Source organism: Montipora foliosa, chromosome 3 (genome assembly GCF_036669935.1).
Source record: "Montipora foliosa isolate CH-2021 chromosome 3, ASM3666993v2, whole genome shotgun sequence".
Taxonomy (NCBI): Eukaryota; Metazoa; Cnidaria; class Anthozoa; order Scleractinia; family Acroporidae; genus Montipora; species Montipora foliosa.
The window spans coordinates 31,465,893-31,478,392 of record NC_090871.1 but is presented as its reverse complement, the minus strand read 5'-3'; the positions used below and the strand labels follow the sequence as shown (position 1 = coordinate 31,478,392).

The following is a 12,500-nucleotide window of genomic DNA, read 5'->3' as shown; positions in this document are numbered from 1 at the left end:
ACCCATAATTCTTTGCGAATAAGCACACGCATTCCGAGAGCGTGGCGAATTTTGTTGTTTCGATCGACGATAATCGAAATAGAAAGGTACGATGGCGTTTTGCTCTTAAACGAGCACGGAGACCTATATTTTTATTCCATAATTTTGGTGTACAAATTATCCCTTTTAAAACGAAAAATCAAAAATAAAAAATTCTCGGAAGGCAAAAAAGATATAGCTAAAAACGTACACAAAGCCCCTTACCTAGGGATGTAAATTATGATCTTGAAAACAAAGTTGAGTGATTTTTTTTCCATAAACTATGTAAGACAGTGTTCCATATGCTCTAGACTTTCTACCTATCAAGTGTTTTTTTCAAGTGTTACTTTAAAGACCCTCTCGTTTTGCTACCGCAAAATGTACCCTGAACCGATGAAATAACGTGCGTGTTTAGTATCAGCAAGCAAGAGAGTCCTTCATACTCTCTTGGTATCAGTACAGACAACAATGGGGTAAGATTGGCCCCATTATATCTCTTATGCAAGCACGGTGACATATCTTTTTTTTCTTTATTCTAGCTCTCAAAACAGGGATTAGTGGGGAACATTCAGGGAAAGTTTCAAGAAAATCGTTCAACACCTTTTTTTTTCCCTGAAAAATCACCTTAATTAACTTTTGAACGGCAAAAAAAGTGTTAGTATCGTTTTGTCGATCGGTGGCTCTTAACGTAAGACTACTCAGTGTACGTTCCAAATGTGTTTTTGAACTACTGGTGGTATTTCGTATTAGCAGAGAAAAGAATGTGGCATGTGTACAGAAATATTTCAAGGCAAAAATAATAAAAATATTTAACTCATTTGATATACTCAGTTATTGCTATATATCACAATTATTATCACTAGGCTTTTAACATTGCAGAGCCTCATTGCGATCGGTTTATGACACCAGTAAACAACACTTACAAAAAAAAAGTTGTGTGTTTTTAAGTTCCGTTATCAAAAGAAGACCAAAACAATTAATAAGAGCTTTGCACTAACCCATGGGTGAGGGTAGACTCAACAGCTCTCCCATTAGAGCCACAATGCACAGGAGAAAAAGCACTCTTGAACTCATCTTCACACAGCAGTTCTACTTCTTACTGGCATTGAAAACGCTTTCTGCGACCTATTTATAAGTCCCACTGCCTTGTAGCTAACACTTAGGAAACTATATCGCTAAATCAGTAAATATTCATTAGTAGTCGGATATTTGAGTCCAAAAATGCTGGCAGCGATATTGAGATGAGCATGCTCTTTTACTTTGTCGTTCTGATATAGGTGAATCGGGTCTTGAACCACTCTGATACCAAGCCTAAGAGCATTCCGGATACTTAACTACTTTATATCCGGAGAAGGAACAACAACACAAAAACAGAAAACAAAACCTAACGGTGGTGGCGAGCAGGTAGCTTAACTCAACAATTTCCCAAGAAGTAAAGTAAGGGAAAGTACAGAAAGATGTAGTTTAGTTTTAGAATGAGTCATATTGTCCAATATAATTTATTTTCCATAGCGCCTTATTCCGGAGTGCAAGCATTGGTACAATCATATTGACAGATATTGGTATTACTGAAAAGCTGTCCGCTAACCAATAAGACGATAAATTTAGAACTAAAAAATTCCATATATCATTTCATTCGTTACAAAATATAGCGAAAGCGATTCGGCTTCCTTTTTATTCTGATATGAATCAATACTTGTGCTCCTTCATGTTAGCCAAAAGATATTCTGATTTTTTTCGCGCTATCCATCCATCATCAATTCGTTATTGAGAAGCACCATTTTATGTTTTTATTTGTTCATTCATTTCTTTAGTTATATAAAACGACATGGCTGCTACTTGCAATATATTTTTGTTGCTTGTTTCTCGCTGCCAGAAGTGCTTAGGTCTTTTATTATAATTTCCATAACTTTCTTCACCATCACGCTGCTTCACAACTCAAAAATATAGCTTTTGATAAACACCAAGGAAACGTACAAACATAAATTTTAACGGATATCGTTGCCACGACATCCGAGTATCACGAGCCGCGTGCTGTCGACCAAAACAGTCTTGCCGGGCAACAAGAGATGGCTTAATTATTCAAGGAAACTGCATGGGTCGAGACTTTTAGCAGACGGGAAACATAGTCCCTACTTTGATGGTCGTTTTTCCCTCGTGGATGATTTTAGGTATTTAATAGTCGCAGTCTATGAAACAGATAGAAGTAGGAATGTACAAGCTACAACAAGTATTGCCGAGGCCACGACTGTAACAGAGAGCGAGCTGACTTTTATTTCGCCTCAGTCATTAAGAGAGCATATTAAAGCTGGTGGCTCCAGACACGCCATTATCACTTTCTACTGTGTACTTTATACTATACATACCTTTATAGTAGACTGGAATAAGAATACTTGTCGTATACAACAATGAATTCCTCATCTCAAAAAGGTACACATATTAGGTAAAGTGTAGTGGATAAAACGACTCGAACATATTAACTTTAGGATATTGCTCGTAGATCGTTAAAAAATAGTAAAACGTAAAACATCACCCGCCGGCTGCTTTATTTGGCACAAAGCAAAAGGTGACGACAACAAAGCCGTACGTTTCTATGGAAAACAAAAAATATATATGCATATTTTGATGAAAACACAAATCAATATAATCTTATTTTATATCTACGACTATTTCAACCTCTTTCAAGTAAACAAGGGGTTGCCATGCAAAAAAAAAAAACAATTTGAGCTACTAAAAAACGCAAATCAGTGGTCCTAAGCGCTGCCTTAAATCTAATCTGCATGTTTTCCATAGTAGTTAAATTTTAGAAAAGCAGTCTTCTCCGAAATTTTATTAATTATAATCCATAATTTGGAGTTCCAAATAGTACATCGAATTGGTTAGCGCAGCGCCTCTGGCCGAGGTAACTCAAAGGAGTGTCAAATTACTGCTCGGTTATAACGATGCGCAGTTTGAGAGGAGGTTTTGTTGACCTGAAAGAAACGATAAGGCAGGGGATTGACATTTTGGCAGATCATCCTAAGTTATTATGCAGCGTGGGAAGAAAGGGAAAAGAGCTGGGTCAGCCCGCCTTTTTCTCCACCAGGGCAGAACCCGGGAGAAAATGGTATATAGGTGTGCTAGTAAATGGGCGTACCTGCAAAAGTTGCGAAAGAAAAGGCCATATAAACTTTTAAAAAATGTTATTGATATTTACCTTGCAAAGAAATCGGTATGTAAATATATTTACATGTTCTGAAAAATACCAGACTCTTTTCCGTTAGTAGCTTCATTAACAGCTTTTGCTGGCTGCTTTAATTCCCAGTAATTGATATGTTAGTGTTATCCATTGTAGAGTCCGTTGTGTTGTTTAAATCTATTGTATTTTCGTTGTTTTTATTCAATGGTATTGTCATCTGTTGTGTTAATTGATTTCATTGTGTTGATCATTTTAGGGCCGTTTATACGAGAGAAAATAAGCCACGGCTTACCCTGGCCGCGGCGTACATAGTACACGAAAGGAACTATTTATACGAGTACAAACTCCCCGACCAGGATAAGCAGCGGCTTGAAAAAGCCAGGAACGTAGATTTTGTACCATTTATACGGGGTGTTCGCGTCTTATGTGAGCCGCAGCTTATTTTCTCTCGTATAAACGGCCCTATTGTGTGTGAGGGATGTGCCGATTACGAGCTCTGCGGCTATTTTTTTTCTTCACTCGCGGTTTATTTGATTTCTTTATATCGTTAATTACTATAAAATATAGACCGAAATCTAAATGTCAAAATCAGTTAATGCTCGAGGGATCCGTTATTTTAGAAAAGAAAGGCGTAACATTTTTGCACAAGACGCATAGCACTCCTGCATGAAACTCAAAATATATATGGAAGTCGCTGTAGAAGGAAAAAATTTTCTTCAGTCATGGTACTCAACATGGCAGAGGAGTTATAATTATTAAAGAGGCTCTTGACTGTGAATTTTAAAGATATCGCGAGGATGAGCAAGTTAATTTTGATAAAATTAAAGGTTTTATTCAGTTTAGCCGACATTCATGCATCAGGTAGTAGTAACGAGCAATGTATTTTCTTCCAACGAGTAGGGAATTTCAAAGTAACTCTCAGTGTTTATATGTGTGGAATTTACGGAAACCTCGATCAAAACAATCGGGTACGTACAGGATTAAGAATTTACGCTTAACATCCGATTTTATCAATATCTAGAGGATAAAAAATCTTGACTTTAGACGTTTTACGTGCACAGTGGATTTTGGTTAATTAGTCAATATTAGTTTACAAAAACAAGTAGATAAGGCAGATATAATTCAGGTCATAAGAGCAGATTATTCGGCCATTACGATGTATATAAAGGATATTGAGCAAACAGTGAGAGGTCTTTCGTTTTAGAGATTTAAGTTAGCCTCTTAGAGGATGAGGAATACGCTGCATTGATATCTGAAAAGTATGACAAGTAGCAGGAAGAAGGCAAGGGTCCTCTGTGTGAGATACCAAATGCAGTAAATGCTGTAGACAGAAAGCTAGAATAATGGTGGAGGAAACTGTCAGCCTTAGAAACATGTGTCAGAGAATGTCCTTCCAAATGTTCAGAGGACAAAACGTCTGCTGAATTTTTTCAGGATTTTGATGTCTCGCGGCAATCATAATGATCGTTAAAATCATTACATCACTCAATGCAAGATGCAATAATAATACCGACACTAAACTGGTCTGAGGGTGGGGAGAAGCAAAGGAACTGAATATTTCGAAGGTTTTAAGTCTAGATAGATTTATTATAAACTGGAGACCAATCTCATTGATTTATATTGCTGTGATTATTCCTTCAAAGGCAATACCAAGACGTGGAATTGATCATGATTGTGCAAGAACTAGCTGTCCCTGAACCAAAAGTGTTGTGGTATTTTAGCTCACTTATGAAAATTTGTAAAAGAGGTAATTTTAGCTTACACATGAACGAATTTCGATCAGAAGTCAGCTTTTCATCTTTTTATTCCTTTTTTTATGTGTAAAGATGCGCCCACCAAAGGAAAAGCAAACCGCTAATAATTAGTCTATCGAGTTTCTGTTAGGATAAAGATGCTGAAAGAAACAGCTTTCTTCCTTCGTTTATTTACTTCATGCGAGCGCGAAAGGGCTGCCGAAACGCAGTTACAACGGTGCCAATATAAATCCAAGCCCATATCCTATTTTCACCAGAGAATTTCAATGAATATATACATGTTAATGTATGTATCAATCTTCTAAAGCGCATTTAATCGACTTTACGGTCGGCGGTCCAACTCGTTTTCCCACTACGCCTTTTCACTTCACGCTAATCATACTACGAGTTTGCAGTACGAGATTTGAGACTGCGCATGCTCCTTGGAACTTGCTTCCAGATCTCGTACTCGTAGTCGAAATCGTCGTCGGTGCTAAAACTATCTATTCATTTTTTTTTTTTTTTTCAAACCTTACACAAGTTTAATAAACCTTGGTGCCTATTTCGTTCAATGAATTCAAACGTTATACACAAACAAAGGGTTTACCACCGGTTTATTTTCTGTTGCGCGTAGAGTTCGACAGGGATATTTCTCAGCCATATTACTCATGTTAGCCCTGGAAAGACTTGCTTGCCAAATTGAAAATGATTAGACTGTTAGTTGCTAATGAAGATGAAATTTACACTATTCTTGTGATGCAACTTGTTTTCAATGAGACATGCGATCATGTCACCAGTCATGGGAAACTATGTACTTGATTTCAATATAATCTGTTCTCCTAATTAACAACAACAAAATAGAGATATTTGCTATTGGTAAACATTGCATTAAACAAGCTAATTATTATCATAAGAAAAGTACATGGATTAAAATAATGGGAATTGTTTTTGAATATCACATACCACCTAGTATAAGGTAAAGGCAAATTTACAATGGGTCTATTCCTGATGTGACGTCACAATCTACTTTGCATGCATGTTTACAAAGAGTTAATGCAATGTAAATCAGTTTGTGACGTCACATCAGGAATAGACCCACACCCCTTCTGACTCGGTCGTGAACAAAAGATGTTTGGATTTTCGCAACTTTCGAAGCATATAAAATGGCAGAATTTGTTAGAAAAAGAAAAAAATTGCCGCAATGCGTTTCGAGCAAGTGCAAAGATTCATTTTAGCGAAAAAAACATTTTGGGGTTAGGGGCACTTTAAAGTTCAAATTGTAAAGAGGTAAATTTTAACCTTTAGTAAGCTTACATCGTTTGATCCGACTTAGGCTTACGGCATAATCGTGTAAAATCAAGTCATCTCTTTGAAGAAATTAAAAAGAGCTTTTTTTTTTTTGTTGCTTTTGTTTTTTTTTATAAGTCGAAGAATACATACATTATTCAAGGCAAAGACAGTTTTCTTATGGCTCTGGATCCGAATTTGTTGTAAGAAAAGCGAAACTTTGCCAAACAGGGTGCAAGTTGTTCTGTTGTTGATTCAAACTGTGGTGAGGTTTCTTAAACAAAACTGAGACAAAATTTTCCGAAAGGTAAAAGTATTAGGTGCTCTCTGGTGGAGAAAATGCCGCTTTTTACGAGGTAGAAATGAACAAGTTTAATGGGGAAAGTGGCTGGAAAGCATCATTTTGTCACAGCCAGCCGGAATAAAGGGAAACCTCTTGAGGATCAATATCTTGGTATTATTTACAAAGCTCGTAGTACCTTGATATTTTTAGTTGTTTATATTATAGTTTTGATTACTTTCTACCTCAAACTTATTAATTAACCTAATTGTAGTCTATTTTATTTTATTTCTTGGTTTCCACAACGTAGTCTATCATGTCTGTCTGCTATTGATACCTTGTATGAATGCTAGATTAAGTATGCGAACACTACTAACCCTGTTAGTTTTTACTCGCAAATCTCCACTCCACATTACTGTGACATGTATTATTAATTTGAATTGTTTTATCTGTGGAAAAAGAAAAAACTTATGAACCTATGAGGACGAGTATCTTAAGAATAGAATGCACTAGCGACGACAAGCCCTTTTATTTTTGCTGTAAGTGCTATCACTGCTTCATGTAGAAAAATGACGAACCACTATTTTTAAGATAGTGATGTGTATTGTATCTGGAGGTGTTGTGGAACTCCGCTTGTTCATGGGTGGCGTGTAAGACTGGTTATTGTAACCACTCTTTGGTGCTTACGCTTAAAATATGCAAATTTTCCTTGTTTTTATTTAATTAGTCATGCGGCAGCAAAATCCTGAAGAGGCATACACTAGTAAGCTTCAAACCTCACCAGAGTTTTAATCAACAACAGCACAACTCGCAGCCCTGCTTGGCAAATTTTCGCTTCGTGTGCTACAAATTCGAATCCGGATCCATAAGAAAACTGTCTTTCCCTTGAATGATGTATTCTTCGACTCTTAAAAAAGCAATAGCAACAGCATTTTTTATTTTTTCAAACAGATGACTTGATTTTACACAACTAAGCAGGATCGAACGATGTAAGCTTACTAAAGTTAAAAATTTACCTCTTTACAATTTGAGCTTTTTTCTGCTTAAAAGCAGAATCGTTGTATCATTTCAGCCAAAACTGTAGCTCATCATTTTTTTTAATACCGATGATCCACCAGGAATACTATTTAATACTAGTTTTAAAAACTTATACACAGTACTTATAGAAAGTTGAAGCGTACGAGCTTTCGGCTCCTTCTCGGAGGCTTGTTCACATATAAATGAAAAACAAGAATTGTGAACCGGTAAACTGTTAACGGTCACGTGATTTAGCAACACGTGACCGCAACAGATTGTCCCAGATGTGGGGAAGCAGGTATCTTCCAGTGTCACGGTTCAAGTCCGGCCTATGAACTCGGATAAAACTAGTTTAATAGTATGTTTTCACCAGTACAGTGTAACATTCGTAAAAGTAAGAACCAGGAATGTAATTTTCCGCACGTCGATCGTTCATTTTCTCCTTCCCTCCTCGAAAATACGTCGTGTTTATCCTAAAACGCCTCGGTGTCATGTCTGACCGCCATTTACGAATTCGGTGTATAGAGCGTTGAAATTTCCCCTATCAAAACGCAGAACGCCCGATATATATTTAAAGCCGTTGTGCAGCAGAAGCAAAATCTATTAGCCGTCGTTCCAACAGGATACGGCAAGTCTGTAATTTATCAGCTTGTACCAAATATATGCAACTTTTTGTTTCAAGGTGGAAATTATTGCTCGATTGCAATTATCGCATCGTCATTGACCGCTTTGATGATGGATCAAGTTGAGAAAATAAAGAAGCAAGGACAGTCGACAGCAATTATCCAAGCTGAATGTTTGGAGGCGGATAATTGCAATCATCTAGAGATAAATGTACATGGTGATTCTTTGGAAAATGTGTTACGTGGAGACGTGTTAGCATCTTGTTTTGTCATCCTAAAGTGCTCGTCAGCAGTAATAAATGCGGGGATTTTTTCTATGGGATGTGTGTCAAACAGACGTAGTCTGTGTTGTGGCCGACTAAGCGCACTGCATCGTGGATTGGTTAGTAATTGTTTTTTGGCAATTCATTCGTGATTTAATTGACACCTTTTGCTGCACTTCGGCTTTCATTGGGCTCAAATATGTTATCAGTTTAGACATATTTGTGCAAAGAGCAATATATATAATGTCTTTACTCTGGAATTTTGTTTTTTTATTTAGGCGTCCTGTGCTTGAAGTGAACGATATGTGATTTAGTACATCTATTTTACAAAACCTTGCATCACATAATGTGAATTTCACAAGTACTTCACTATCATCACGACTCAGTCTGGTACTTATAGCCGTAAATGTTCTTGGTGTGAGTGATCATGCAATACACATGCTAAGTTTCTTTTTTTCCGTAAAAACAAAATTCTAAGTATGAACATTGAGCAAATTATGTAAAGGTACATGTACTCGCTACATGTAACTCAATATTACTGGTTTCTCGTGCCACAATTATGTCAGGATTTTTTTTTTTTTGTCGATAGGGGCTATGATTTTAGGCCAGATTATGGGAAGTTGGATACCATTCCTTAAAGAGCAAATTATGTAAAGGTACATGTACTCGCTACATGTAACTCAATATTACTGGTTTCTCGTGCCACAATTATGTCAGGATTTTTTTTTTTTGTCGATAGGGGCTATGATTTTAGGCCAGATTATGGGAAGTTGGATACCATTCCTTCTATATTCCCAAGTAAGCCTTTTATTGCTTTGACTGCAACAGCACCAGTGGCATATCAAGATGCAATTATAGACACGTTTGCCATGCAGAACCATTAAGAGTTCTTGAGAACTCAAACCGATCCAATATATTTTATGAGATAAAGCAGAGACCACCAGCTATCAACCAAAGCAATAAAGAGCAATTTGAAAAACTCACTAATGGCATTGGATGCCAGTTGAACTAACTGAAGAGCAACTTTCCCTTAACCATTATTTACACTTTCCTCCATCTCTGTGGTTTTGGTTACAGTTTGCTTGAACAGCAACTTGGTGATGACCAATATTTTCCTCCTGGGTGAAAGCATGTTCCCACTAACAGATTGTTTTCACAATTTCATTCACGTCAAACCATGGCCAAACAGATGAAGGAGGAAATCATAAAAGATATAACCAATGAAAATCCTGTTCAGAGACTATTACTAGTCACTATTGCATTTGGCATGGGCATAGACCCACCATGTGTTGAAAGAGTAATACACTTTGGGGTTCCAAGAAAATGGAGCATTCACTGTCAGTGTTAATTCATGTATTTGTTTTCCTCAGGGCTGAGTTGTTGAACGAAAGGTTAGTAGTAATCCGAGTTAAATACCATGACAACAAATAGGATTTAACCTGTCTTAACCTGGGGTTAGCACTAATCCTGCTTTGATCAAACCGGCCCTGGTGTTTGAAGTGACTTATTTCTAAGGAAAAAAACTTCTCTTATTTGTTCAACGCATGAACTTCACCATTCTTCCTTTTCTAAGAAGTTTTAAGTAATGCTAATTTATCTTCTTTTGAAATTCGTTCTGTACACGACACTGTACATGCACAATAACTGGTCTTTAGTCACAGACTGAGTCTGTTAGGGAAAAGAACTGGGTTGAAGAGCCTTGTTGAATCTCAATTTGTTTACATTCTTCCCCCCCCCCCCCCCGGCCCCGCGCTATCAAATCATACAGCATTAGATGAGATCAACATGGGATGCGATGGAAAGGGGGAAAAAATAAAGCGAGACATGATCGTTAGTGAATACAAGAACGGTGGCTTAAGGATGATAGACATTAGATCGTTTAAGAAGGCATTTAAATCAACCTGGATTTAAAAAAAAAAAGATATATTTAGATAAGAACAACCATGGAAAGTGGAAGTTGCTTTTCGATTTAAATTTAACAGAACATGGAGGAACGAAAATCTTTAAGGGAAATCTTATCAAAAATGAGCTACACAAATATTTAACAATTATTCCATGAGCGCGCGTTGGATATGAGATGATAAATAGCCAACGAGGCGCGTAGCGCCGAGTTGGCTATAACCAGTCTCATATCCAACAAGCGCGAATGGAATAATTGTTTTATTAAATTCCTTAAACTCCGAAAATTTGAAAGTAAGAAATACGAGCGAAAAAAGTGAGAAAATCCAAGTGAAATCGAGAAAACTTGATAAAGATGCGATGTTGTGTAAGACCTACGGAGGCTCATCACAAAAACATTTCTTGCCTTTTCGCGTACTTCTAAACGTCGGAATTGATCCAAACTTTCCACACAGAAAAGTTTCTTTTCTTTTTTGGCTTTATTCAAAAAGAAATTTCGCTTTCCGGCGAAAAAAAAAATTAGTTTTGCAACGCTTAGCGCAATCATTTACCATATAAGGTCAAACTAAGGTATATGAGCTGATAACCGAGATTGAGTGAACCAATCAGAGCACGCGAAATGCATTATCCGAGGTTGAGAATTTAATAATATAAAATAACTGATACTTTTCTGTCTGAAGTCTTGCAAATATGGTCGGAAATTAGCTTCAATGGTAACATCACTTCGAACAAACAGTTTCGGTCAATGAAGCTGTGGCTCATAAAGTCAGGGCCGTAGCCAGTATGACAGAATAAACCTGGCAGTTTAGTTAGTGATGTTTCTACGACTTTCTCGCGATTGAACAAGAATGAAAATTGAATTATTGCCACTTTCCGTGAGTAAAATAATGATGACCGAACAAAATACCGTATTATCTTTACTGTACGGCTTCTTGCGTGCGGTCGGCAATAATTGCATTACGTATTAATACAGTTTACCGCTTATGTAGCGTTGTTAAAATATTACACTTCTGCAGGGCATATCCTGATCGCTCTGTAAAAAACAATCTTTTACCAAAGAATAATTCGCAGTTGAAGGATTTTTAGCATTAAACATTAAGAAACGTCAGCATTGAGGTCAACGCTTTTAATGAAGTTCTCAAGAACGATAAGGAAAGCGTCCTTCATTTAGAATGCGAAGAGGCTAACTTGTACCATATGTTTTCGTCTCTCAATGGGACACTTTTGTCAGGCCGCGGATAAAATTTTCACTGAACACAATACAAAGTATAAGCTCAAAGACCATTGCAATTTTGGCTCGAAATACAATGTACCAGTGGGCTTTCTATTGATTAGAAGTTAGCTAAAATTTGCTCATTTGCAAAAGCGCTTCGACAAGGGTAGTTAAAGCAGTCATTAATATGAAAAATTTAATAGCTTTTCGAAATGAAACTACTGGTTTAGAAAGACCATTTAATGATGTTATGATTTTCTAAAAGTTCATTGGTAGACGTTCACGAGTTTAGCTGTGCGAGCGAAAAGAAAATGCACAATTTTACTTTGTTTTGAACGCCTGCAAGAGGCCAAAATGGCGATTTTCAAACTTTCCTCAATTTTGAAAAAACTAAAGGGCGCGGGGATATTTTAATTGTGTTTTCGAAAATAACTCACGTGCTTTCTTCGGCTTTCTTCTCATAAATAATTGATTAAAAATAGAGTAAATGTTTGTGCCTTTTAAATCGACAGGAAAACACCTTGGCAGTTGTTCCCGTCTGCACGGCTTGAAAAACCTGAAGATTTTTGTACCGAACTTCTCTCTACCAGGTCTCTCTGTTGGTGATTATAACAAAGTAAGCTGTTTGTTTTTCCTTTTATTTACGATATACTTATACCAACCTCAGTGGTCGCGAGTGCACTCAGACGTTAACCGTTAATTCTCAGACCGATATATTCCGTGATAGGCTGACAAACTTTGAGTATAAGCCGGTTCGTTCAACAACCTTCAGTTGTGGTGAAACATTGAAAAGTTAATTACCGTAATCAGCGCGTCTTCGGGCTACAAAATGAAGAAAGCAGGGAAACCTGCAAAAAGCAATTCTTATTTCATTTATTCAAACTGGATAATGAAAAACCCAGTACTGTTACGACCGTTTTCAATATAACAGGTGACGAACTCTATCTTTTTGGGTGCGGGCCGAAAAAAACCGTAAGCACTACGCATTT

General features: G+C 37.0%; 1 protein-coding gene and 1 long non-coding RNA gene across 6 annotated transcripts in view; one reads left to right on the top strand and one right to left on the bottom strand.

The window, feature by feature from the left end:
• Window positions 1–1,184, bottom strand: part of LOC137994739 (uncharacterized) — a 1,661-nt gene extending 477 nt beyond the window's left edge. Inside the window, exon 1 of the long non-coding RNA XR_011122177.1 lies at window positions 1,017–1,184. This is a non-coding gene — a long non-coding RNA (uncharacterized lncRNA). The remainder of the gene's footprint in view (window positions 1–1,016) is intronic.
• A 187-nt stretch (window positions 1,185–1,371) lies between these two features.
• The window catches only part of LOC137994738 (lactadherin-like), a 20,806-nt gene continuing 9,677 nt past the window's right edge, over window positions 1,372–12,500 (top strand). Inside the window, exons 1-3 of one of the 5 annotated variants that reach the window (XM_068840340.1) lie at window positions 1,372–1,422; window positions 4,840–4,943; window positions 12,024–12,127. The gene's annotated coding sequence lies outside the window, so the exon portion shown is untranslated. Of the gene's footprint in view, window positions 1,456–4,264; window positions 4,944–12,023; window positions 12,128–12,500 lie in introns of those variants that run through there. The other 4 variants (XM_068840339.1, XM_068840341.1, XM_068840344.1 and 1 more) reach the window with 4 other exon arrangements.